Source organism: Schistocerca piceifrons, unplaced genomic scaffold, assembly GCF_021461385.2.
Source record: "Schistocerca piceifrons isolate TAMUIC-IGC-003096 unplaced genomic scaffold, iqSchPice1.1 HiC_scaffold_700, whole genome shotgun sequence".
NCBI lineage: Eukaryota > Metazoa > Arthropoda > Insecta > Orthoptera > Acrididae > Schistocerca > Schistocerca piceifrons.
The window spans coordinates 32,555-57,159 of record NW_025728949.1 but is presented as its reverse complement, the minus strand read 5'-3'; the positions used below and the strand labels follow the sequence as shown (position 1 = coordinate 57,159).

Below are 24,605 nucleotides of genomic sequence, written 5' to 3'. Positions count from 1 at the left end.
CAAAGTCGAGACAAGTCGCATAAGAGGAGCAACAAAAACGCGCGATTCCGGTACCGGGAATCGAACCCGGGCCTCCTGGGTGAGAGCCAGGTATCCTAGCCACTAGACCACACCGGATAACGACGGCAGTGCTCTTTCCAGCGAACGCAGGAGCCACCCACGGTTAACTGACGACAACTGTAAAAAATCCACTCTCTCGCGTTATAGAACGGCGTGCCCCGGACGCATTTCGTGGAGACGGACGCCAGCAATGATGAGAGCAAAAGGTGCCTACAAATCCTGTCGTTGCACCACGCACTGTTCTACGACAATTCACCAAGCAGACGCTCACGCCTTGTTGTGCTGTTTCCTTTGCGGGCAATGAGTGCACCTGCCTTCGACACAGGAAACATTACACGTTTGGCAGCTGTGGGATTGGAACCCACGCCTCCGAAGAGAATGGTGCCTGAAACCAGCGCCTTAGACCGCTCGGCCACGCTACCTACACAGCACGCGCGTCACAAGAGCTGCGTCCTACCCCACGAGAACACACCGCAACGGCACAAAAATGAGACGTAAAAAGTGGCAACGGTGGGATTCGAACCCACGCCTCCGAAGAGACTGGTGCCTAAAACCAGCGCCTTAGACCGCTCGGCCACGTTACCGTTGGAGCAGCAGCCGCAAAACGTTTCCTTTGTACTACAAAGATCACTTCGAAATGGAAGTATCTTGGCAATCGCCGTGCCATGTATTTCCACTGCTCTCCCACTGGAAGCGTCTCTTTAGGCCATCCACAGCAAGAAAAAGCCGTGCCCGCCGTATGGTAGCGACGCCACTTGTCTGTAGCTGTCGCAGTTAAGGAGACAGCGTCAAGAGACGTTTTCGTACCGTGACCAGGTTTCGAACCTGGGCTTTCCGTAACCACTAAAGTATCGTAGCTGTAACTGTCAGGCGGAGCCACAATGCTCCATGTATCAAACATATGTGAGCTCAAGGAGGTTACACTTGAAGAAAAAGCGGCAGCTTAACGCGATCACAGCAAAGCCCCCGGCAGCTACGGGATTCGAAACCGCGCCTACAGAGAGTCTGGTGCCTTAAACCAGCGCCTTAAAGCGCTCGGCCACGCTACATGCGCTGCTTGGTGCGCCAGTGTTCCTAGTATTTGTACAAACAGTGCACGCCACAGCTTCCTGTTCTGCTGGGACTGGCTGCTCATCCATCGCACTTCAAACAACTGCCCTTTTCGACTACAGAGAGCAGCGGACGTCTGCGCTCTGGGAGGCGACATTACGTGTTGGGGATGAAGTGGTAGGGCAAACTGCGGCCTGCGGAACACGAGTGAAAAAATCAACAGAGTACTGTCATTTCGAGTACTCGTCATTGCAACGGCAGCAAGGCGAAACTTTCAAAATTGCCGTGACCAGGATTCGAACCTGGGTTATTGCGGCCACAACGCAATGTCCTAACCACTAGACGATCACGGCCACGGACGCGCCCGCGAAAGCAGCTGCCTGTAATGCAAGTGGCGATACACAGCAGAGCCTAGGCCAAGGTGTACGCCACAGCAGTGTGAGACACGGTCTCCATCACATGTATACGAGCAAATGAACGTGCCTGCGCTGTCAGGACACTAACTACAGTGGTTAGCTGCATTCACCTCCGTGGCAATGTCTTGCAGTCCCCCAAGCCTCTTGACTACAGGTATGTGGCTGGATAACAAGTGGATAGACGCTTCATCTCTCTCGCCGTCAGGTGTTGCCGTGAATCATACTTAACGTAGCTTTCTGCACGCGTCAGCGTAGCGTCAGTCGAGCAAAGTCGAGACAAGTCGCATAAGAGGAGCAACAAAAACGCGCGATTCCGGTACCGGGAATCGAACCCGGGCCTCCTGGGTGAGAGCCAGGTATCCTAGCCACTAGACCACACCGGATAACGACGGCAGTGCTCTTTCCAGCGAACGCAGGAGCCACCCACGGTTAACTGACGACAACTGTAAAAAATCCACTCTCTCGCGTTATAGAACGGCGTGCCCCGGACGCATTTCGTGGAGACGGACGCCAGCAATGATGAGAGCAAAAGGTGCCTACAAATCCTGTCGTTGCACCACGCACTGTTCTACGACAATTCACCAAGCAGACGCTCACGCCTTGTTGTGCTGTTTCCTTTGCGGGCAATGAGTGCACCTGCCTTCGACACAGGAAACATTACACGTTTGGCAGCTGTGGGATTGGAACCCACGCCTCCGAAGAGAATGGTGCCTGAAACCAGCGCCTTAGACCGCTCGGCCACGCTACCTACACAGCACGCGCGTCACAAGAGCTGCGTCCTACCCCACGAGAACACACCGCAACGGCACAAAAATGAGACGTAAAAAGTGGCAACGGTGGGATTCGAACCCACGCCTCCGAAGAGACTGGTGCCTAAAACCAGCGCCTTAGACCGCTCGGCCACGTTACCGTTGGAGCAGCAGCCGCAAAACGTTTCCTTTGTACTACAAAGATCACTTCGAAATGGAAGTATCTTGGCAATCGCCGTGCCATGTATTTCCACTGCTCTCCCACTGGAAGCGTCTCTTTAGGCCATCCACAGCAAGAAAAAGCCGTGCCCGCCGTATGGTAGCGACGCCACTTGTCTGTAGCTGTCGCAGTTAAGGAGACAGCGTCAAGAGACGTTTTCGTACCGTGACCAGGTTTCGAACCTGGGCTTTCCGTAACCACTAAAGTATCGTAGCTGTAACTGTCAGGCGGAGCCACAATGCTCCATGTATCAAACATATGTGAGCTCAAGGAGGTTACACTTGAAGAAAAAGCGGCAGCTTAACGCGATCACAGCAAAGCCCCCGGCAGCTACGGGATTCGAAACCGCGCCTACAGAGAGTCTGGTGCCTTAAACCAGCGCCTTAAAGCGCTCGGCCACGCTACATGCGCTGCTTGGTGCGCCAGTGTTCCTAGTATTTGTACAAACAGTGCACGCCACAGCTTCCTGTTCTGCTGGGACTGGCTGCTCATCCATCGCACTTCAAACAACTGCCCTTTTCGACTACAGAGAGCAGCGGACGTCTGCGCTCTGGGAGGCGACATTACGTGTTGGGGATGAAGTGGTAGGGCAAACTGCGGCCTGCGGAACACGAGTGAAAAAATCAACAGAGTACTGTCATTTCGAGTACTCGTCATTGCAACGGCAGCAAGGCGAAACTTTCAAAATTGCCGTGACCAGGATTCGAACCTGGGTTATTGCGGCCACAACGCAATGTCCTAACCACTAGACGATCACGGCCACGGACGCGCCCGCGAAAGCAGCTGCCTGTAATGCAAGTGGCGATACACAGCAGAGCCTAGGCCAAGGTGTACGCCACAGCAGTGTGAGACACGGTCTCCATCACATGTATACGAGCAAATGAACGTGCCTGCGCTGTCAGGACACTAACTACAGTGGTTAGCTGCATTCACCTCCGTGGCAATGTCTTGCAGTCCCCCAAGCCTCTTGACTACAGGTATGTGGCTGGATAACAAGTGGATAGACGCTTCATCTCTCTCGCCGTCAGGTGTTGCCGTGAATCATACTTAACGTAGCTTTCTGCACGCGTCAGCGTAGCGTCAATCGAGCAAAGTCGAGACAAGTCGCATAAGAGGAGCAACAAAAACGCGCGATTCCGGTACCGGGAATCGAACCCGGGCCTCCTGGGTGAGAGCCAGGTATCCTAGCCACTAGACCACACCGGATAACGACGGCAGTGCTCTTTCCAGCGAACGCAGGAGCCACCCACGGTTAACTGACGACAACTGTAAAAAATCCACTCTCTCGCGTTATAGAACGGCGTGCCCCGGACGCATTTCGTGGAGACGGACGCCAGCAATGATGAGAGCAAAAGGTGCCTACAAATCCTGTCGTTGCACCACGCACTGTTCTACGACAATTCACCAAGCAGACGCTCACGCCTTGTTGTGCTGTTTCCTTTGCGGGCAATGAGTGCACCTGCCTTCGACACAGGAAACATTACACGTTTGGCAGCTGTGGGATTGGAACCCACGCCTCCGAAGAGAATGGTGCCTGAAACCAGCGCCTTAGACCGCTCGGCCACGCTACCTACACAGCACGCGCGTCACAAGAGCTGCGTCCTACCCCACGAGAACACACCGCAACGGCACAAAAATGAGACGTAAAAAGTGGCAACGGTGGGATTCGAACCCACGCCTCCGAAGAGACTGGTGCCTAAAACCAGCGCCTTAGACCGCTCGGCCACGTTACCGTTGGAGCAGCAGCCGCAAAACGTTTCCTTTGTACTACAAAGATCACTTCGAAATGGAAGTATCTTGGCAATCGCCGTGCCATGTATTTCCACTGCTCTCCCACTGGAAGCGTCTCTTTAGGCCATCCACAGCAAGAAAAAGCCGTGCCCGCCGTATGGTAGCGACGCCACTTGTCTGTAGCTGTCGCAGTTAAGGAGACAGCGTCAAGAGACGTTTTCGTACCGTGACCAGGTTTCGAACCTGGGCTTTCCGTAACCACTAAAGTATCGTAGCTGTAACTGTCAGGCGGAGCCACAATGCTCCATGTATCAAACATATGTGAGCTCAAGGAGGTTACACTTGAAGAAAAAGCGGCAGCTTAACGCGATCACAGCAAAGCCCCCGGCAGCTACGGGATTCGAAACCGCGCCTACAGAGAGTCTGGTGCCTTAAACCAGCGCCTTAAAGCGCTCGGCCACGCTACATGCGCTGCTTGGTGCGCCAGTGTTCCTAGTATTTGTACAAACAGTGCACGCCACAGCTTCCTGTTCTGCTGGGACTGGCTGCTCATCCATCGCACTTCAAACAACTGCCCTTTTCGACTACAGAGAGCAGCGGACGTCTGCGCTCTGGGAGGCGACATTACGTGTTGGGGATGAAGTGGTAGGGCAAACTGCGGCCTGCGGAACACGAGTGAAAAAATCAACAGAGTACTGTCATTTCGAGTACTCGTCATTGCAACGGCAGCAAGGCGAAACTTTCAAAATTGCCGTGACCAGGATTCGAACCTGGGTTATTGCGGCCACAACGCAATGTCCTAACCACTAGACGATCACGGCCACGGACGCGCCCGCGAAAGCAGCTGCCTGTAATGCAAGTGGCGATACACAGCAGAGCCTAGGCCAAGGTGTACGCCACAGCAGTGTGAGACACGGTCTCCATCACATGTATACGAGCAAATGAACGTGCCTGCGCTGTCAGGACACTAACTACAGTGGTTAGCTGCATTCACCTCCGTGGCAATGTCTTGCAGTCCCCCAAGCCTCTTGACTACAGGTATGTGGCTGGATAACAAGTGGATAGACGCTTCATCTCTCTCGCCGTCAGGTGTTGCCGTGAATCATACTTAACGTAGCTTTCTGCACGCGTCAGCGTAGCGTCAGTCGAGCAAAGTCGAGACAAGTCGCATAAGAGGAGCAACAAAAACGCGCGATTCCGGTACCGGGAATCGAACCCGGGCCTCCTGGGTGAGAGCCAGGTATCCTAGCCACTAGACCACACCGGATAACGACGGCAGTGCTCTTTCCAGCGAACGCAGGAGCCACCCACGGTTAACTGACGACAACTGTAAAAAATCCACTCTCTCGCGTTATAGAACGGCGTGCCCCGGACGCATTTCGTGGAGACGGACGCCAGCAATGATGAGAGCAAAAGGTGCCTACAAATCCTGTCGTTGCACCACGCACTGTTCTACGACAATTCACCAAGCAGACGCTCACGCCTTGTTGTGCTGTTTCCTTTGCGGGCAATGAGTGCACCTGCCTTCGACACAGGAAACATTACACGTTTGGCAGCTGTGGGATTGGAACCCACGCCTCCGAAGAGAATGGTGCCTGAAACCAGCGCCTTAGACCGCTCGGCCACGCTACCTACACAGCACGCGCGTCACAAGAGCTGCGTCCTACCCCACGAGAACACACCGCAACGGCACAAAAATGAGACGTAAAAAGTGGCAACGGTGGGATTCGAACCCACGCCTCCGAAGAGACTGGTGCCTAAAACCAGCGCCTTAGACCGCTCGGCCACGTTACCGTTGGAGCAGCAGCCGCAAAACGTTTCCTTTGTACTACAAAGATCACTTCGAAATGGAAGTATCTTGGCAATCGCCGTGCCATGTATTTCCACTGCTCTCCCACTGGAAGCGTCTCTTTAGGCCATCCACAGCAAGAAAAAGCCGTGCCCGCCGTATGGTAGCGACGCCACTTGTCTGTAGCTGTCGCAGTTAAGGAGACAGCGTCAAGAGACGTTTTCGTACCGTGACCAGGTTTCGAACCTGGGCTTTCCGTAACCACTAAAGTATCGTAGCTGTAACTGTCAGGCGGAGCCACAATGCTCCATGTATCAAACATATGTGAGCTCAAGGAGGTTACACTTGAAGAAAAAGCGGCAGCTTAACGCGATCACAGCAAAGCCCCCGGCAGCTACGGGATTCGAAACCGCGCCTACAGAGAGTCTGGTGCCTTAAACCAGCGCCTTAAAGCGCTCGGCCACGCTACATGCGCTGCTTGGTGCGCCAGTGTTCCTAGTATTTGTACAAACAGTGCACGCCACAGCTTCCTGTTCTGCTGGGACTGGCTGCTCATCCATCGCACTTCAAACAACTGCCCTTTTCGACTACAGAGAGCAGCGGACGTCTGCGCTCTGGGAGGCGACATTACGTGTTGGGGATGAAGTGGTAGGGCAAACTGCGGCCTGCGGAACACGAGTGAAAAAATCAACAGAGTACTGTCATTTCGAGTACTCGTCATTGCAACGGCAGCAAGGCGAAACTTTCAAAATTGCCGTGACCAGGATTCGAACCTGGGTTATTGCGGCCACAACGCAATGTCCTAACCACTAGACGATCACGGCCACGGACGCGCCCGCGAAAGCAGCTGCCTGTAATGCAAGTGGCGATACACAGCAGAGCCTAGGCCAAGGTGTACGCCACAGCAGTGTGAGACACGGTCTCCATCACATGTATACGAGCAAATGAACGTGCCTGCGCTGTCAGGACACTAACTACAGTGGTTAGCTGCATTCACCTCCGTGGCAATGTCTTGCAGTCCCCCAAGCCTCTTGACTACAGGTATGTGGCTGGATAACAAGTGGATAGACGCTTCATCTCTCTCGCCGTCAGGTGTTGCCGTGAATCATACTTAACGTAGCTTTCTGCACGCGTCAGCGTAGCGTCAATCGAGCAAAGTCGAGACAAGTCGCATAAGAGGAGCAACAAAAACGCGCGATTCCGGTACCGGGAATCGAACCCGGGCCTCCTGGGTGAGAGCCAGGTATCCTAGCCACTAGACCACACCGGATAACGACGGCAGTGCTCTTTCCAGCGAACGCAGGAGCCACCCACGGTTAACTGACGACAACTGTAAAAAATCCACTCTCTCGCGTTATAGAACGGCGTGCCCCGGACGCATTTCGTGGAGACGGACGCCAGCAATGATGAGAGCAAAAGGTGCCTACAAATCCTGTCGTTGCACCACGCACTGTTCTACGACAATTCACCAAGCAGACGCTCACGCCTTGTTGTGCTGTTTCCTTTGCGGGCAATGAGTGCACCTGCCTTCGACACAGGAAACATTACACGTTTGGCAGCTGTGGGATTGGAACCCACGCCTCCGAAGAGAATGGTGCCTGAAACCAGCGCCTTAGACCGCTCGGCCACGCTACCTACACAGCACGCGCGTCACAAGAGCTGCGTCCTACCCCACGAGAACACACCGCAACGGCACAAAAATGAGACGTAAAAAGTGGCAACGGTGGGATTCGAACCCACGCCTCCGAAGAGACTGGTGCCTAAAACCAGCGCCTTAGACCGCTCGGCCACGTTACCGTTGGAGCAGCAGCCGCAAAACGTTTCCTTTGTACTACAAAGATCACTTCGAAATGGAAGTATCTTGGCAATCGCCGTGCCATGTATTTCCACTGCTCTCCCACTGGAAGCGTCTCTTTAGGCCATCCACAGCAAGAAAAAGCCGTGCCCGCCGTATGGTAGCGACGCCACTTGTCTGTAGCTGTCGCAGTTAAGGAGACAGCGTCAAGAGACGTTTTCGTACCGTGACCAGGTTTCGAACCTGGGCTTTCCGTAACCACTAAAGTATCGTAGCTGTAACTGTCAGGCGGAGCCACAATGCTCCATGTATCAAACATATGTGAGCTCAAGGAGGTTACACTTGAAGAAAAAGCGGCAGCTTAACGCGATCACAGCAAAGCCCCCGGCAGCTACGGGATTCGAAACCGCGCCTACAGAGAGTCTGGTGCCTTAAACCAGCGCCTTAAAGCGCTCGGCCACGCTACATGCGCTGCTTGGTGCGCCAGTGTTCCTAGTATTTGTACAAACAGTGCACGCCACAGCTTCCTGTTCTGCTGGGACTGGCTGCTCATCCATCGCACTTCAAACAACTGCCCTTTTCGACTACAGAGAGCAGCGGACGTCTGCGCTCTGGGAGGCGACATTACGTGTTGGGGATGAAGTGGTAGGGCAAACTGCGGCCTGCGGAACACGAGTGAAAAAATCAACAGAGTACTGTCATTTCGAGTACTCGTCATTGCAACGGCAGCAAGGCGAAACTTTCAAAATTGCCGTGACCAGGATTCGAACCTGGGTTATTGCGGCCACAACGCAATGTCCTAACCACTAGACGATCACGGCCACGGACGCGCCCGCGAAAGCAGCTGCCTGTAATGCAAGTGGCGATACACAGCAGAGCCTAGGCCAAGGTGTACGCCACAGCAGTGTGAGACACGGTCTCCATCACATGTATACGAGCAAATGAACGTGCCTGCGCTGTCAGGACACTAACTACAGTGGTTAGCTGCATTCACCTCCGTGGCAATGTCTTGCAGTCCCCCAAGCCTCTTGACTACAGGTATGTGGCTGGATAACAAGTGGATAGACGCTTCATCTCTCTCGCCGTCAGGTGTTGCCGTGAATCATACTTAACGTAGCTTTCTGCACGCGTCAGCGTAGCGTCAGTCGAGCAAAGTCGAGACAAGTCGCATAAGAGGAGCAACAAAAACGCGCGATTCCGGTACCGGGAATCGAACCCGGGCCTCCTGGGTGAGAGCCAGGTATCCTAGCCACTAGACCACACCGGATAACGACGGCAGTGCTCTTTCCAGCGAACGCAGGAGCCACCCACGGTTAACTGACGACAACTGTAAAAAATCCACTCTCTCGCGTTATAGAACGGCGTGCCCCGGACGCATTTCGTGGAGACGGACGCCAGCAATGATGAGAGCAAAAGGTGCCTACAAATCCTGTCGTTGCACCACGCACTGTTCTACGACAATTCACCAAGCAGACGCTCACGCCTTGTTGTGCTGTTTCCTTTGCGGGCAATGAGTGCACCTGCCTTCGACACAGGAAACATTACACGTTTGGCAGCTGTGGGATTGGAACCCACGCCTCCGAAGAGAATGGTGCCTGAAACCAGCGCCTTAGACCGCTCGGCCACGCTACCTACACAGCACGCGCGTCACAAGAGCTGCGTCCTACCCCACGAGAACACACCGCAACGGCACAAAAATGAGACGTAAAAAGTGGCAACGGTGGGATTCGAACCCACGCCTCCGAAGAGACTGGTGCCTAAAACCAGCGCCTTAGACCGCTCGGCCACGTTACCGTTGGAGCAGCAGCCGCAAAACGTTTCCTTTGTACTACAAAGATCACTTCGAAATGGAAGTATCTTGGCAATCGCCGTGCCATGTATTTCCACTGCTCTCCCACTGGAAGCGTCTCTTTAGGCCATCCACAGCAAGAAAAAGCCGTGCCCGCCGTATGGTAGCGACGCCACTTGTCTGTAGCTGTCGCAGTTAAGGAGACAGCGTCAAGAGACGTTTTCGTACCGTGACCAGGTTTCGAACCTGGGCTTTCCGTAACCACTAAAGTATCGTAGCTGTAACTGTCAGGCGGAGCCACAATGCTCCATGTATCAAACATATGTGAGCTCAAGGAGGTTACACTTGAAGAAAAAGCGGCAGCTTAACGCGATCACAGCAAAGCCCCCGGCAGCTACGGGATTCGAAACCGCGCCTACAGAGAGTCTGGTGCCTTAAACCAGCGCCTTAAAGCGCTCGGCCACGCTACATGCGCTGCTTGGTGCGCCAGTGTTCCTAGTATTTGTACAAACAGTGCACGCCACAGCTTCCTGTTCTGCTGGGACTGGCTGCTCATCCATCGCACTTCAAACAACTGCCCTTTTCGACTACAGAGAGCAGCGGACGTCTGCGCTCTGGGAGGCGACATTACGTGTTGGGGATGAAGTGGTAGGGCAAACTGCGGCCTGCGGAACACGAGTGAAAAAATCAACAGAGTACTGTCATTTCGAGTACTCGTCATTGCAACGGCAGCAAGGCGAAACTTTCAAAATTGCCGTGACCAGGATTCGAACCTGGGTTATTGCGGCCACAACGCAATGTCCTAACCACTAGACGATCACGGCCACGGACGCGCCCGCGAAAGCAGCTGCCTGTAATGCAAGTGGCGATACACAGCAGAGCCTAGGCCAAGGTGTACGCCACAGCAGTGTGAGACACGGTCTCCATCACATGTATACGAGCAAATGAACGTGCCTGCGCTGTCAGGACACTAACTACAGTGGTTAGCTGCATTCACCTCCGTGGCAATGTCTTGCAGTCCCCCAAGCCTCTTGACTACAGGTATGTGGCTGGATAACAAGTGGATAGACGCTTCATCTCTCTCGCCGTCAGGTGTTGCCGTGAATCATACTTAACGTAGCTTTCTGCACGCGTCAGCGTAGCGTCAGTCGAGCAAAGTCGAGACAAGTCGCATAAGAGGAGCAACAAAAACGCGCGATTCCGGTACCGGGAATCGAACCCGGGCCTCCTGGGTGAGAGCCAGGTATCCTAGCCACTAGACCACACCGGATAACGACGGCAGTGCTCTTTCCAGCGAACGCAGGAGCCACCCACGGTTAACTGACGACAACTGTAAAAAATCCACTCTCTCGCGTTATAGAACGGCGTGCCCCGGACGCATTTCGTGGAGACGGACGCCAGCAATGATGAGAGCAAAAGGTGCCTACAAATCCTGTCGTTGCACCACGCACTGTTCTACGACAATTCACCAAGCAGACGCTCACGCCTTGTTGTGCTGTTTCCTTTGCGGGCAATGAGTGCACCTGCCTTCGACACAGGAAACATTACACGTTTGGCAGCTGTGGGATTGGAACCCACGCCTCCGAAGAGAATGGTGCCTGAAACCAGCGCCTTAGACCGCTCGGCCACGCTACCTACACAGCACGCGCGTCACAAGAGCTGCGTCCTACCCCACGAGAACACACCGCAACGGCACAAAAATGAGACGTAAAAAGTGGCAACGGTGGGATTCGAACCCACGCCTCCGAAGAGACTGGTGCCTAAAACCAGCGCCTTAGACCGCTCGGCCACGTTACCGTTGGAGCAGCAGCCGCAAAACGTTTCCTTTGTACTACAAAGATCACTTCGAAATGGAAGTATCTTGGCAATCGCCGTGCCATGTATTTCCACTGCTCTCCCACTGGAAGCGTCTCTTTAGGCCATCCACAGCAAGAAAAAGCCGTGCCCGCCGTATGGTAGCGACGCCACTTGTCTGTAGCTGTCGCAGTTAAGGAGACAGCGTCAAGAGACGTTTTCGTACCGTGACCAGGTTTCGAACCTGGGCTTTCCGTAACCACTAAAGTATCGTAGCTGTAACTGTCAGGCGGAGCCACAATGCTCCATGTATCAAACATATGTGAGCTCAAGGAGGTTACACTTGAAGAAAAAGCGGCAGCTTAACGCGATCACAGCAAAGCCCCCGGCAGCTACGGGATTCGAAACCGCGCCTACAGAGAGTCTGGTGCCTTAAACCAGCGCCTTAAAGCGCTCGGCCACGCTACATGCGCTGCTTGGTGCGCCAGTGTTCCTAGCATTTGTACAAACAGTGCACGCCACAGCTTCCTGTTCTGCTGGGACTGGCTGCTCATCCATCGCACTTCAAACAACTGCCCTTTTCGACTACAGAGAGCAGCGGACGTCTGCGCTCTGGGAGGCGACATTACGTGTTGGGGATGAAGTGGTAGGGCAAACTGCGGCCTGCGGAACACGAGTGAAAAAATCAACAGAGTACTGTCATTTCGAGTACTCGTCATTGCAACGGCAGCAAGGCGAAACTTTCAAAATTGCCGTGACCAGGATTCGAACCTGGGTTATTGCGGCCACAACGCAATGTCCTAACCACTAGACGATCACGGCCACGGACGCGCCCGCGAAAGCAGCTGCCTGTAATGCAAGTGGCGATACACAGCAGAGCCTAGGCCAAGGTGTACGCCACAGCAGTGTGAGACACGGTCTCCATCACATGTATACGAGCAAATGAACGTGCCTGCGCTGTCAGGACACTAACTACAGTGGTTAGCTGCATTCACCTCCGTGGCAATGTCTTGCAGTCCCCCAAGCCTCTTGACTACAGGTATGTGGCTGGATAACAAGTGGATAGACGCTTCATCTCTCTCGCCGTCAGGTGTTGCCGTGAATCATACTTAACGTAGCTTTCTGCACGCGTCAGCGTAGCGTCAGTCGAGCAAAGTCGAGACAAGTCGCATAAGAGGAGCAACAAAAACGCGCGATTCCGGTACCGGGAATCGAACCCGGGCCTCCTGGGTGAGAGCCAGGTATCCTAGCCACTAGACCACACCGGATAACGACGGCAGTGCTCTTTCCAGCGAACGCAGGAGCCACCCACGGTTAACTGACGACAACTGTAAAAAATCCACTCTCTCGCGTCGTAGAACGGCGTGCCCCGGACGCATTTCGTGGAGACGGACGCCAGCAATGATGAGAGCAAAAGGTGCCTACAAATCCTGTCGTTGCACCACGCACTGTTCTACGACAATTCACCAAGCAGACGCTCACGCCTTGTTGTGCTGTTTCCTTTGCGGGCAATGAGTGCACCTGCCTTCGACACAGGAAACATTACACGTTTGGCAGCTGTGGGATTGGAACCCACGCCTCCGAAGAGAATGGTGCCTGAAACCAGCGCCTTAGACCGCTCGGCCACGCTACCTACACAGCACGCGCGTCACAAGAGCTGCGTCCTACCCCACGAGAACACACCGCAACGGCACAAAAATGAGACGTAAAAAGTGGCAACGGTGGGATTCGAACCCACGCCTCCGAAGAGACTGGTGCCTAAAACCAGCGCCTTAGACCGCTCGGCCACGTTACCGTTGGAGCAGCAGCCGCAAAACGTTTCCTTTGTACTACAAAGATCACTTCGAAATGGAAGTATCTTGGCAATCGCCGTGCCATGTATTTCCACTGCTCTCCCACTGGAAGCGTCTCTTTAGGCCATCCACAGCAAGAAAAAGCCGTGCCCGCCGTATGGTAGCGACGCCACTTGTCTGTAGCTGTCGCAGTTAAGGAGACAGCGTCAAGAGACGTTTTCGTACCGTGACCAGGTTTCGAACCTGGGCTTTCCGTAACCACTAAAGTATCGTAGCTGTAACTGTCAGGCGGAGCCACAATGCTCCATGTATCAAACATATGTGAGCTCAAGGAGGTTACACTTGAAGAAAAAGCGGCAGCTTAACGCGATCACAGCAAAGCCCCCGGCAGCTACGGGATTCGAAACCGCGCCTACAGAGAGTCTGGTGCCTTAAACCAGCGCCTTAAAGCGCTCGGCCACGCTACATGCGCTGCTTGGTGCGCCAGTGTTCCTAGTATTTGTACAAACAGTGCACGCCACAGCTTCCTGTTCTGCTGGGACTGGCTGCTCATCCATCGCACTTCAAACAACTGCCCTTTTCGACTACAGAGAGCAGCGGACGTCTGCGCTCTGGGAGGCGACATTACGTGTTGGGGATGAAGTGGTAGGGCAAACTGCGGCCTGCGGAACACGAGTGAAAAAATCAACAGAGTACTGTCATTTCGAGTACTCGTCATTGCAACGGCAGCAAGGCGAAACTTTCAAAATTGCCGTGACCAGGATTCGAACCTGGGTTATTGCGGCCACAACGCAATGTCCTAACCACTAGACGATCACGGCCACGGACGCGCCCGCGAAAGCAGCTGCCTGTAATGCAAGTGGCGATACACAGCAGAGCCTAGGCCAAGGTGTACGCCACAGCAGTGTGAGACACGGTCTCCATCACATGTATACGAGCAAATGAACGTGCCTGCGCTGTCAGGACACTAACTACAGTGGTTAGCTGCATTCACCTCCGTGGCAATGTCTTGCAGTCCCCCAAGCCTCTTGACTACAGGTATGTGGCTGGATAACAAGTGGATAGACGCTTCATCTCTCTCGCCGTCAGGTGTTGCCGTGAATCATACTTAACGTAGCTTTCTGCACGCGTCAGCGTAGCGTCAGTCGAGCAAAGTCGAGACAAGTCGCATAAGAGGAGCAACAAAAACGCGCGATTCCGGTACCGGGAATCGAACCCGGGCCTCCTGGGTGAGAGCCAGGTATCCTAGCCACTAGACCACACCGGATAACGACGGCAGTGCTCTTTCCAGCGAACGCAGGAGCCACCCACGGTTAACTGACGACAACTGTAAAAAATCCACTCTCTCGCGTTATAGAACGGCGTGCCCCGGACGCATTTCGTGGAGACGGACGCCAGCAATGATGAGAGCAAAAGGTGCCTACAAATCCTGTCGTTGCACCACGCACTGTTCTACGACAATTCACCAAGCAGACGCTCACGCCTTGTTGTGCTGTTTCCTTTGCGGGCAATGAGTGCACCTGCCTTCGACACAGGAAACATTACACGTTTGGCAGCTGTGGGATTGGAACCCACGCCTCCGAAGAGAATGGTGCCTGAAACCAGCGCCTTAGACCGCTCGGCCACGCTACCTACACAGCACGCGCGTCACAAGAGCTGCGTCCTACCCCACGAGAACACACCGCAACGGCACAAAAATGAGACGTAAAAAGTGGCAACGGTGGGATTCGAACCCACGCCTCCGAAGAGACTGGTGCCTAAAACCAGCGCCTTAGACCGCTCGGCCACGTTACCGTTGGAGCAGCAGCCGCAAAACGTTTCCTTTGTACTACAAAGATCACTTCGAAATGGAAGTATCTTGGCAATCGCCGTGCCATGTATTTCCACTGCTCTCCCACTGGAAGCGTCTCTTTAGGCCATCCACAGCAAGAAAAAGCCGTGCCCGCCGTATGGTAGCGACGCCACTTGTCTGTAGCTGTCGCAGTTAAGGAGACAGCGTCAAGAGACGTTTTCGTACCGTGACCAGGTTTCGAACCTGGGCTTTCCGTAACCACTAAAGTATCGTAGCTGTAACTGTCAGGCGGAGCCACAATGCTCCATGTATCAAACATATGTGAGCTCAAGGAGGTTACACTTGAAGAAAAAGCGGCAGCTTAACGCGATCACAGCAAAGCCCCCGGCAGCTACGGGATTCGAAACCGCGCCTACAGAGAGTCTGGTGCCTTAAACCAGCGCCTTAAAGCGCTCGGCCACGCTACATGCGCTGCTTGGTGCGCCAGTGTTCCTAGCATTTGTACAAACAGTGCACGCCACAGCTTCCTGTTCTGCTGGGACTGGCTGCTCATCCATCGCACTTCAAACAACTGCCCTTTTCGACTACAGAGAGCAGCGGACGTCTGCGCTCTGGGAGGCGACATTACGTGTTGGGGATGAAGTGGTAGGGCAAACTGCGGCCTGCGGAACACGAGTGAAAAAATCAAGAGAGTACTGTCATTTCGAGTACTCGTCATTGCAACGGCAGCAAGGCGAAACTTTCAAAATTGCCGTGACCAGGATTCGAACCTGGGTTATTGCGGCCACAACGCAATGTCCTAACCACTAGACGATCACGGCCACGGACGCGCCCGCGAAAGCAGCTGCCTGTAATGCAAGTGGCGATACACAGCAGAGCCTAGGCCAAGGTGTACGCCACAGCAGTGTGAGACACGGTCTCCATCACATGTATACGAGCAAATGAACGTGCCTGCGCTGTCAGGACACTAACTACAGTGGTTAGCTGCATTCACCTCCGTGGCAATGTCTTGCAGTCCCCCAAGCCTCTTGACTACAGGTATGTGGCTGGATAACAAGTGGATAGACGCTTCATCTCTCTCGCCGTCAGGTGTTGCCGTGAATCATACTTAACGTAGCTTTCTGCACGCGTCAGCGTAGCGTCAGTCGAGCAAAGTCGAGACAAGTCGCATAAGAGGAGCAACAAAAACGCGCGATTCCGGTACCGGGAATCGAACCCGGGCCTCCTGGGTGAGAGCCAGGTATCCTAGCCACTAGACCACACCGGATAACGACGGCAGTGCTCTTTCCAGCGAACGCAGGAGCCACCCACGGTTAACTGACGACAACTGTAAAAAATCCACTCTCTCGCGTTATAGAACGGCGTGCCCCGGACGCATTTCGTGGAGACGGACGCCAGCAATGATGAGAGCAAAAGGTGCCTACAAATCCTGTCGTTGCACCACGCACTGTTCTACGACAATTCACCAAGCAGACGCTCACGCCTTGTTGTGCTGTTTCCTTTGCGGGCAATGAGTGCACCTGCCTTCGACACAGGAAACATTACACGTTTGGCAGCTGTGGGATTGGAACCCACGCCTCCGAAGAGAATGGTGCCTGAAACCAGCGCCTTAGACCGCTCGGCCACGCTACCTACACAGCACGCGCGTCACAAGAGCTGCGTCCTACCCCACGAGAACACACCGCAACGGCACAAAAATGAGACGTAAAAAGTGGCAACGGTGGGATTCGAACCCACGCCTCCGAAGAGACTGGTGCCTAAAACCAGCGCCTTAGACCGCTCGGCCACGTTACCGTTGGAGCAGCAGCCGCAAAACGTTTCCTTTGTACTACAAAGATCACTTCGAAATGGAAGTATCTTGGCAATCGCCGTGCCATGTATTTCCACTGCTCTCCCACTGGAAGCGTCTCTTTAGGCCATCCACAGCAAGAAAAAGCCGTGCCCGCCGTATGGTAGCGACGCCACTTGTCTGTAGCTGTCGCAGTTAAGGAGACAGCGTCAAGAGACGTTTTCGTACCGTGACCAGGTTTCGAACCTGGGCTTTCCGTAACCACTAAAGTATCGTAGCTGTAACTGTCAGGCGGAGCCACAATGCTCCATGTATCAAACATATGTGAGCTCAAGGAGGTTACACTTGAAGAAAAAGCGGCAGCTTAACGCGATCACAGCAAAGCCCCCGGCAGCTACGGGATTCGAAACCGCGCCTACAGAGAGTCTGGTGCCTTAAACCAGCGCCTTAAAGCGCTCGGCCACGCTACATGCGCTGCTTGGTGCGCCAGTGTTCCTAGCATTTGTACAAACAGTGCACGCCACAGCTTCCTGTTCTGCTGGGACTGGCTGCTCATCCATCGCACTTCAAACAACTGCCCTTTTCGACTACAGAGAGCAGCGGACGTCTGCGCTCTGGGAGGCGACATTACGTGTTGGGGATGAAGTGGTAGGGCAAACTGCGGCCTGCGGAACACGAGTGAAAAAATCAACAGAGTACTGTCATTTCGAGTACTCGTCATTGCAACGGCAGCAAGGCGAAACTTTCAAAATTGCCGTGACCAGGATTCGAACCTGGGTTATTGCGGCCACAACGCAATGTCCTAACCACTAGACGATCACGGCCACGGACGCGCCCGCGAAAGCAGCTGCCTGTAATGCAAGTGGCGATACACAGCAGAGCCTAGGCCAAGGTGTACGCCACAGCAGTGTGAGACACGGTCTCCATCACATGTATACGAGCAAATGAACGTGCCTGCGCTGTCAGGACACTAACTACAGTGGTTAGCTGCATTCACCTCCGTGGCAATGTCTTGCAGTCCCCCAAGCCTCTTGACTACAGGTATGTGGCTGGATAACAAGTGGATAGACGCTTCATCTCTCTCGCCGTCAGGTGTTGCCGTGAATCATACTTAACGTAGCTTTCTGCACGCGTCAGCGTAGCGTCAGTCGAGCAAAGTCGAGACAAGTCGCATAAGAGGAGCAACAAAAACGCGCGATTCCGGTACCGGGAATCGAACCCGGGCCTCCTGGGTGAGAGCCAGGTATCCTAGCCACTAGACCACACCGGATAACGACGGCAGTGCTCTTTCCAGCGAACGCAGGAGCCACCCACGGTTAACTGACGACAACTGTAAAAAATCCACTCTCTCGCGTTATAGAACGGCGTGCCCCGGACGCATTTCGTGGAGACGGACGCCAGCAATGATGAGAGCAAAAGGTGCCTACAAATCCTGTCGTTGCACCACGCACTGTTCTACGACAATTCACCAAGCAGACGCTCACGCCTTGTTGTGCTGTTTCCTTTGCGGGCAATGAGTGCACCTGCCTTCGACACAGGAAACATTACACGTTTGGCAGCTGTGGGATTGGAACCCACGCCTCCGAAGAGAATGGTGCCTGAAACCAGCGCCTTAGACCGCTCGGCCACGCTACCTACACAGCACGCGCGTCACAAGAGCTGCGTCCTACCCCACGAGAACACACCGCAACGGCACAAAAATGAGACGTAAAAAGTGGCAACGGTGGGATTCGAACCCACGCCTCCGAAGAGACTGGTGCCTAAAACCAGCGCCTTAGACCGCTCGGCCACGTTACCGTTGGAGCAGCAGCCGCAAAACGTTTCCTTTGTACTACAAAGATCACTTCGAAATGGAAGTATCTTGGCAATCGCCGTGCCATGTATTTCCACTGCTCTCCCACTGGAAGCGTCTCTTTAGGCCATCCACAGCAAGAAAAAGCCGTGCCCGCCGTATGGTAGCGACGCCACTTGTCTGTAGCTGTCGCAGTTAAGGAGACAGCGTCAAGAGACGTTTTCGTACCGTGACCAGGTTTCGAACCTGGGCTTTCCGTAACCACTAAAGTATCGTAGCTGTAACTGTCAGGCGGAGCCACAATGCTCCATGTATCAAACATATGTGAGCTCAAGGAGGTTACACTTGAAGAAAAAGCGGCAGCTTAACGCGATCACAGCAAAGCCCCCGGCAGCTACGGGATTCGAAACCGCGCCTACAGAGAGTCTGGTGCCTTAAACCAGCGCCTTAAAGCGCTCGGCCACGCTACATGCGCTGCTTGGTGCGCCAGTGTTCCTAGCATTTGTACAAACAGTGCACGCCACAGCTTCCTGTTCTGCTGGGACTGGCTGCTCATCCATCGCACTTCAAACAACTGCCCTTTTCGACTACAGAGAGCAGCGGACGTCTGCGCTCTGGGAGGCGACATTACGTGTTGGGGATGAAGTGGTAGGGCAAACTGCGGCCTGCGGAACACGAGTGAAAAAATCAAGAGAGTACTGTCATTTCGAGTACTCGTCATTGCAACGGCAGCAAGGCGAAACTTTCAAAATTGCCGTGACCAGGATTCGAACCTGGGTTATTGCGGCCACAACGCAATGTCCTAACCACTAGACGATCACGGCCACGGACGCGCCCGCGAAAGCAGCTGCCTGTAATGCAAGTGGCGATACACAGCAGAGCCTAGGCCAAGGTGTACGCCACAGCAGTGTGAGACACGGTCTCCATCACATGTATACGAGCAAATGAACGTGCCTGCGCTGTCAGGACACTAACTACAGTGGTTAGCTGCATTCACCTCCGTGGCAATGTCTTGCAGTCCCCCAAGCCTCTTGACTACAGGTATGTGGCTGGATAACAAGTGGATAGACGCTTCATCTCTCTCGCCGTCAGGTGTTGCCGTGAATCATACTTAACGTAGCTTTCTGCACGCGTCAGCGTAGCGTCAGTCGAGCAAAGTCGAGACAAGTCGCATAAGAGGAGCAACAAAAACGCGCGATTCCGGTACCGGGAATCGAACCCGGGCCTCCTGGGTGAGAGCCAGGTATCCTAGCCACTAGACCACACCGGATAACGACGGCAGTGCTCTTTCCAGCGAACGCAGGAGCCACCCACGGTTAACTGACGACAACTGTAAAAAATCCACTCTCTCGCGTTATAGAACGGCGTGCCCCGGACGCATTTCGTGGAGACGGACGCCAGCAATGATGAGAGCAAAAGGTGCCTACAAATCCTGTCGTTGCACCACGCACTGTTCTACGACAATTCACCAAGCAGACGCTCACGCCTTGTTGTGCTGTTTCCTTTGCGGGCAATGAGTGCACCTGCCTTCGACACAGGAAACATTACACGTTTGGCAGCTGTGGGATTGGAACCCACGCCTCCGAAGAGAATGGTGCCTGAAACCAGCGCCTTAGACCGCTCGGCCACGCTACCTACACAGCACGCGCGTCACAAGAGCTGCGTCCTACCCCACGAGAACACACCGCAACGGCACAAAAATGAGACGTAAAAAGTGGCAACGGTGGGATTCGAACCCACGCCTCCGAAGAGACTGGTGCCTAAAACCAGCGCCTTAGACCGCTCGGCCACGTTACCGTTGGAGCAGCAGCCGCAAAACGTTTCCTTTGTACTACAAAGATCACTTCGAAATGGAAGTATCTTGGCAATCGCCGTGCCATGTATTTCCACTGCTCTCCCACTGGAAGCGTCTCTTTAGGCCATCCACAGCAAGAAAAAGCCGTGCCCGCCGTATGGTAGCGACGCCACTTGTCTGTAGCTGTCGCAGTTAAGGAGACAGCGTCAAGAGACGTTTTCGTACCGTGACCAGGTTTCGAACCTGGGCTTTCCGTAACCACTAAAGTATCGTAGCTGTAACTGTCAGGCGGAGCCACAATGCTCCATGTATCAAACATATGTGAGCTCAAGGAGGTTACACTTGAAGAAAAAGCGGCAGCTTAACGCGATCACAGCAAAGCCCCCGGCAGCTACGGGATTCGAAACCGCGCCTACAGAGAGTCTGGTGCCTTAAACCAGCGCCTTAAAGCGCTCGGCCACGCTACATGCGCTGCTTGGTGCGCCAGTGTTCCTAGCATTTGTACAAACAGTGCACGCCACAGCTTCCTGTTCTGCTGGGACTGGCTGCTCATCCATCGCACTTCAAACAACTGCCCTTTTCGACTACAGAGAGCAGCGGACGTCTGCGCTCTGGGAGGCGACATTACGTGTTGGGGATGAAGTGGTAGGGCAAACTGCGGCCTGCGGAACACGAGTGAAAAAATCAACAGAGTACTGTCATTTCGAGTACTCGTCATTGCAACGGCAGCAAGGCGAAACTTTCAAAATTGCCGTGACCAGGATTCGAACCTGGGTTATTGCGGCCACAACGCAATGTCCTAACCACTAGACGATCACGGCCACGGACGCGCCCGCGAAAGCAGCTGCCTGTAATGCAAGTGGCGATACACAGCAGAGCCTAGGCCAAGGTGTACGCCACAGCAGTGTGAGACACGGTCTCCATCACATGTATACGAGCAAATGAACGTGCCTGCGCTGTCAGGACACTAACTACAGTGGTTAGCTGCATTCACCTCCGTGGCAATGTCTTGCAGTCCCCCAAGCCTCTTGACTACAGGTATGTGGCTGGATAACAAGTGGATAGACGCTTCATCTCTCTCGCCGTCAGGTGTTGCCGTGAATCATACTTAACGTAGCTTTCTGCACGCGTCAGCGTAGCGTCAGTCGAGCAAAGTCGAGACAAGTCGCATAAGAGGAGCAACAAAAACGCGCGATTCCGGTACCGGGAATCGAACCCGGGCCTCCTGGGTGAGAGCCAGGTATCCTAGCCACTAGACCACACCGGATAACGACGGCAGTGCTCTTTCCAGCGAACGCAGGAGCCACCCACGGTTAACTGACGACAACTGTAAAAAATCCACTCTCTCGCGTTATAGAACGGCGTGCCCCGGACGCATTTCGTGGAGACGGACGCCAGCAATGATGAGAGCAAAAGGTGCCTACAAATCCTGTCGTTGCACCACGCACTGTTCTACGACAATTCACCAAGCAGACGCTCACGCCTTGTTGTGCTGTTTCCTTTGCGGGCAATGAGTGCACCTGCCTTCGACACAGGAAACATTACACGTTTGGCAGCTGTGGGATTGGAACCCACGCCTCCGAAGAGAATGGTGCCTGAAACCAGCGCCTTAGACCGCTCGGCCACGCTACCTACACAGCACGCGCGTCACAAGAGCTGCGTCCTACCCCACGAGAACACACCGCAACGGCACAAAAATGAGACGTAAAAAGTGGCAACGGTGGGATTCGAACCCACGCCTCCGAAGAGACTGGTGCCTAAAACCAGCGCCTTAGACCGCTCGGCCACGTTACCGTTGGAGCAGCAGCCGCAAAACGTTTCCTTTGTACTACAAAGATCACTTCGAAATGGAAGTATCTTGGCAATCGCCGTGCCATGTATTTCCACTGCTCTCCCACTGGAAGCGTCTCTTTAGGCCATCCACAGCAAGAAAAAGCCGTGCCCGCCGTATGGTAGCGACGCCACTTGTCTGTAGCTGTCGCAGTTAAGGAGACAGCGTCAAGAGACGTTTTCGTACCGTGACCAGGTTTCGAACCTGGGCTTTCCGTAACCACTAAAGTATCGTAGCTGTAACTGTCAGGCGGAGCCACAATGCTCCATGTATCAAACATATGTGAGCTCAAGGAGGTTACACTTGAAGAAAAAGCGGCAGCTTAACGCGATCACAGCAAAGCCCCCGGCAGCTACGGGATTCGAAACCGCGCCTACAGAGAGTCTGGTGCCTTAAACCAGCGCCTTAAAGCGCTCGGCCACGCTACATGCGCTGCTTGGTGCGCCAGTGTTCCTAGCATTTGTACAAACAGTGCACGCCACAGCTTCCTGTTCTGCTGGGACTGGCTGCTCATCCATCGCACTTCAAACAACTGCCCTTTTCGACTACAGAGAGCAGCGGACGTCTGCGCTCTGGGAGGCGACATTACGTGTTGGGGATGAAGTGGTAGGGCAAACTGCGGCCTGCGGAACACGAGTGAAAAAATCAACAGAGTACTGTCATTTCGAGTACTCGTCATTGCAACGGCAGCAAGGCGAAACTTTCAAAATTGCCGTGACCAGGATTCGAACCTGGGTTATTGCGGCCACAACGCAATGTCCTAACCACTAGACGATCACGGCCACGGACGCGCCCGCGAAAGCAGCTGCCTGTAATGCAAGTGGCGATACACAGCAGAGCCTAGGCCAAGGTGTACGCCACAGCAGTGTGAGACACGGTCTCCATCACATGTATACGAGCAAATGAACGTGCCTGCGCTGTCAGGACACTAACTACAGTGGTTAGCTGCATTCACCTCCGTGGCAATGTCTTGCAGTCCCCCAAGCCTCTTGACTACAGGTATGTGGCTGGATAACAAGTGGATAGACGCTTCATCTCTCTCGCCGTCAGGTGTTGCCGTGAATCATACTTAACGTAGCTTTCTGCACGCGTCAGCGTAGCGTCAGTCGAGCAAAGTCGAGACAAGTCGCATAAGAGGAGCAACAAAAACGCGCGATTCCGGTACCGGGAATCGAACCCGGGCCTCCTGGGTGAGAGCCAGGTATCCTAGCCACTAGACCACACCGGATAACGACGGCAGTGCTCTTTCCAGCGAACGCAGGAGCCACCCACGGTTAACTGACGACAACTGTAAAAAATCCACTCTCTCGCGTTATAGAACGGCGTGCCCCGGACGCATTTCGTGGAGACGGACGCCAGCAATGATGAGAGCAAAAGGTGCCTACAAATCCTGTCGTTGCACCACGCACTGTTCTACGACAATTCACCAAGCAGACGCTCACGCCTTGTTGTGCTGTTTCCTTTGCGGGCAATGAGTGCACCTGCCTTCGACACAGGAAACATTACACGTTTGGCAGCTGTGGGATTGGAACCCACGCCTCCGAAGAGAATGGTGCCTGAAACCAGCGCCTTAGACCGCTCGGCCACGCTACCTACACAGCACGCGCGTCACAAGAGCTGCGTCCTACCCCACGAGAACACACCGCAACGGCACAAAAATGAGACGTAAAAAGTGGCAACGGTGGGATTCGAACCCACGCCTCCGAAGAGACTGGTGCCTAAAACCAGCGCCTTAGACCGCTCGGCCACGTTACCGTTGGAGCAGCAGCCGCAAAACGTTTCCTTTGTACTACAAAGATCACTTCGAAATGGAAGTATCTTGGCAATCGCCGTGCCATGTATTTCCACTGCTCTCCCACTGGAAGCGTCTCTTTAGGCCATCCACAGCAAGAAAAAGCCGTGCCCGCCGTATGGTAGCGACGCCACTTGTCTGTAGCTGTCGCAGTTAAGGAGACAGCGTCAAGAGACGTTTTCGTACCGTGACCAGGTTTCGAACCTGGGCTTTCCGTAACCACTAAAGTATCGTAGCTGTAACTGTCAGGCGGAGCCACAATGCTCCATGTATCAAACATATGTGAGCTCAAGGAGGTTACACTTGAAGAAAAAGCGGCAGCTTAACGCGATCACAGCAAAGCCCCCGGCAGCTACGGGATTCGAAACCGCGCCTACAGAGAGTCTGGTGCCTTAAACCAGCGCCTTAAAGCGCTCGGCCACGCTACATGCGCTGCTTGGTGCGCCAGTGTTCCTAGCATTTGTACAAACAGTGCACGCCACAGCTTCCTGTTCTGCTGGGACTGGCTGCTCATCCATCGCACTTCAAACAACTGCCCTTTTCGACTACAGAGAGCAGCGGACGTCTGCGCTCTGGGAGGCGACATTACGTGTTGGGGATGAAGTGGTAGGGCAAACTGCGGCCTGCG

General features: G+C 54.1%; 41 non-coding genes across 41 annotated transcripts; all 41 read right to left on the bottom strand.

Moving 5' to 3' along the window:
- Positions 1–45: 45 nt before the first annotated feature.
- On the bottom strand, positions 46–117 carry Trnae-cuc. Its single transcript has one exon. It is a non-coding gene; the product is annotated as a tRNA-Glu (tRNA).
- A 445-nt stretch (positions 118–562) lies between these two features.
- On the bottom strand, positions 563–644 carry Trnal-uag. Its single transcript has one exon. It is a non-coding gene; the product is annotated as a tRNA-Leu (tRNA).
- Positions 645–1,391: 747 nt separating this feature from the next.
- On the bottom strand, positions 1,392–1,463 carry Trnah-gug. The gene has a single exon. It is a non-coding gene; the product is annotated as a tRNA-His (tRNA).
- Positions 1,464–1,837: 374 nt separating this feature from the next.
- Trnae-cuc lies at positions 1,838–1,909 on the bottom strand. Its single transcript has one exon. It is a non-coding gene; the product is annotated as a tRNA-Glu (tRNA).
- Positions 1,910–2,354: 445 nt separating this feature from the next.
- Positions 2,355–2,436, bottom strand: Trnal-uag. Its single transcript has one exon. It is a non-coding gene; the product is annotated as a tRNA-Leu (tRNA).
- Positions 2,437–3,183: 747 nt separating this feature from the next.
- Positions 3,184–3,255, bottom strand: Trnah-gug. Its single transcript has one exon. It is a non-coding gene; the product is annotated as a tRNA-His (tRNA).
- Positions 3,256–3,629: 374 nt separating this feature from the next.
- On the bottom strand, positions 3,630–3,701 carry Trnae-cuc. The gene has a single exon. It is a non-coding gene; the product is annotated as a tRNA-Glu (tRNA).
- A 445-nt stretch (positions 3,702–4,146) lies between these two features.
- Positions 4,147–4,228, bottom strand: Trnal-uag. The gene has a single exon. It is a non-coding gene; the product is annotated as a tRNA-Leu (tRNA).
- A 747-nt stretch (positions 4,229–4,975) lies between these two features.
- Positions 4,976–5,047, bottom strand: Trnah-gug. Its single transcript has one exon. It is a non-coding gene; the product is annotated as a tRNA-His (tRNA).
- Positions 5,048–5,421: 374 nt separating this feature from the next.
- On the bottom strand, positions 5,422–5,493 carry Trnae-cuc. The gene has a single exon. It is a non-coding gene; the product is annotated as a tRNA-Glu (tRNA).
- Positions 5,494–5,938: 445 nt separating this feature from the next.
- Positions 5,939–6,020, bottom strand: Trnal-uag. The gene has a single exon. It is a non-coding gene; the product is annotated as a tRNA-Leu (tRNA).
- Positions 6,021–6,767: 747 nt separating this feature from the next.
- Trnah-gug lies at positions 6,768–6,839 on the bottom strand. The gene has a single exon. It is a non-coding gene; the product is annotated as a tRNA-His (tRNA).
- A 374-nt stretch (positions 6,840–7,213) lies between these two features.
- On the bottom strand, positions 7,214–7,285 carry Trnae-cuc. The gene has a single exon. It is a non-coding gene; the product is annotated as a tRNA-Glu (tRNA).
- Positions 7,286–7,730: 445 nt separating this feature from the next.
- Trnal-uag lies at positions 7,731–7,812 on the bottom strand. The gene has a single exon. It is a non-coding gene; the product is annotated as a tRNA-Leu (tRNA).
- A 747-nt stretch (positions 7,813–8,559) lies between these two features.
- Positions 8,560–8,631, bottom strand: Trnah-gug. Its single transcript has one exon. It is a non-coding gene; the product is annotated as a tRNA-His (tRNA).
- Positions 8,632–9,005: 374 nt separating this feature from the next.
- On the bottom strand, positions 9,006–9,077 carry Trnae-cuc. The gene has a single exon. It is a non-coding gene; the product is annotated as a tRNA-Glu (tRNA).
- A 445-nt stretch (positions 9,078–9,522) lies between these two features.
- Positions 9,523–9,604, bottom strand: Trnal-uag. The gene has a single exon. It is a non-coding gene; the product is annotated as a tRNA-Leu (tRNA).
- A 747-nt stretch (positions 9,605–10,351) lies between these two features.
- On the bottom strand, positions 10,352–10,423 carry Trnah-gug. Its single transcript has one exon. It is a non-coding gene; the product is annotated as a tRNA-His (tRNA).
- A 374-nt stretch (positions 10,424–10,797) lies between these two features.
- Positions 10,798–10,869, bottom strand: Trnae-cuc. Its single transcript has one exon. It is a non-coding gene; the product is annotated as a tRNA-Glu (tRNA).
- A 445-nt stretch (positions 10,870–11,314) lies between these two features.
- Trnal-uag lies at positions 11,315–11,396 on the bottom strand. Its single transcript has one exon. It is a non-coding gene; the product is annotated as a tRNA-Leu (tRNA).
- Positions 11,397–12,143: 747 nt separating this feature from the next.
- Trnah-gug lies at positions 12,144–12,215 on the bottom strand. The gene has a single exon. It is a non-coding gene; the product is annotated as a tRNA-His (tRNA).
- A 374-nt stretch (positions 12,216–12,589) lies between these two features.
- Trnae-cuc lies at positions 12,590–12,661 on the bottom strand. The gene has a single exon. It is a non-coding gene; the product is annotated as a tRNA-Glu (tRNA).
- Positions 12,662–13,106: 445 nt separating this feature from the next.
- Positions 13,107–13,188, bottom strand: Trnal-uag. Its single transcript has one exon. It is a non-coding gene; the product is annotated as a tRNA-Leu (tRNA).
- A 747-nt stretch (positions 13,189–13,935) lies between these two features.
- Positions 13,936–14,007, bottom strand: Trnah-gug. The gene has a single exon. It is a non-coding gene; the product is annotated as a tRNA-His (tRNA).
- A 374-nt stretch (positions 14,008–14,381) lies between these two features.
- Trnae-cuc lies at positions 14,382–14,453 on the bottom strand. Its single transcript has one exon. It is a non-coding gene; the product is annotated as a tRNA-Glu (tRNA).
- A 445-nt stretch (positions 14,454–14,898) lies between these two features.
- Trnal-uag lies at positions 14,899–14,980 on the bottom strand. Its single transcript has one exon. It is a non-coding gene; the product is annotated as a tRNA-Leu (tRNA).
- A 747-nt stretch (positions 14,981–15,727) lies between these two features.
- Trnah-gug lies at positions 15,728–15,799 on the bottom strand. Its single transcript has one exon. It is a non-coding gene; the product is annotated as a tRNA-His (tRNA).
- A 374-nt stretch (positions 15,800–16,173) lies between these two features.
- Trnae-cuc lies at positions 16,174–16,245 on the bottom strand. Its single transcript has one exon. It is a non-coding gene; the product is annotated as a tRNA-Glu (tRNA).
- Positions 16,246–16,690: 445 nt separating this feature from the next.
- On the bottom strand, positions 16,691–16,772 carry Trnal-uag. Its single transcript has one exon. It is a non-coding gene; the product is annotated as a tRNA-Leu (tRNA).
- Positions 16,773–17,519: 747 nt separating this feature from the next.
- Positions 17,520–17,591, bottom strand: Trnah-gug. Its single transcript has one exon. It is a non-coding gene; the product is annotated as a tRNA-His (tRNA).
- A 374-nt stretch (positions 17,592–17,965) lies between these two features.
- On the bottom strand, positions 17,966–18,037 carry Trnae-cuc. The gene has a single exon. It is a non-coding gene; the product is annotated as a tRNA-Glu (tRNA).
- A 445-nt stretch (positions 18,038–18,482) lies between these two features.
- Positions 18,483–18,564, bottom strand: Trnal-uag. Its single transcript has one exon. It is a non-coding gene; the product is annotated as a tRNA-Leu (tRNA).
- Positions 18,565–19,311: 747 nt separating this feature from the next.
- Trnah-gug lies at positions 19,312–19,383 on the bottom strand. The gene has a single exon. It is a non-coding gene; the product is annotated as a tRNA-His (tRNA).
- Positions 19,384–19,757: 374 nt separating this feature from the next.
- Trnae-cuc lies at positions 19,758–19,829 on the bottom strand. Its single transcript has one exon. It is a non-coding gene; the product is annotated as a tRNA-Glu (tRNA).
- Positions 19,830–20,274: 445 nt separating this feature from the next.
- Positions 20,275–20,356, bottom strand: Trnal-uag. Its single transcript has one exon. It is a non-coding gene; the product is annotated as a tRNA-Leu (tRNA).
- Positions 20,357–21,103: 747 nt separating this feature from the next.
- On the bottom strand, positions 21,104–21,175 carry Trnah-gug. Its single transcript has one exon. It is a non-coding gene; the product is annotated as a tRNA-His (tRNA).
- Positions 21,176–21,549: 374 nt separating this feature from the next.
- Positions 21,550–21,621, bottom strand: Trnae-cuc. The gene has a single exon. It is a non-coding gene; the product is annotated as a tRNA-Glu (tRNA).
- A 445-nt stretch (positions 21,622–22,066) lies between these two features.
- Trnal-uag lies at positions 22,067–22,148 on the bottom strand. The gene has a single exon. It is a non-coding gene; the product is annotated as a tRNA-Leu (tRNA).
- A 747-nt stretch (positions 22,149–22,895) lies between these two features.
- Positions 22,896–22,967, bottom strand: Trnah-gug. Its single transcript has one exon. It is a non-coding gene; the product is annotated as a tRNA-His (tRNA).
- A 374-nt stretch (positions 22,968–23,341) lies between these two features.
- Trnae-cuc lies at positions 23,342–23,413 on the bottom strand. The gene has a single exon. It is a non-coding gene; the product is annotated as a tRNA-Glu (tRNA).
- Positions 23,414–23,858: 445 nt separating this feature from the next.
- On the bottom strand, positions 23,859–23,940 carry Trnal-uag. Its single transcript has one exon. It is a non-coding gene; the product is annotated as a tRNA-Leu (tRNA).
- Between the last annotated feature and the right edge of the window lie 665 nt (positions 23,941–24,605).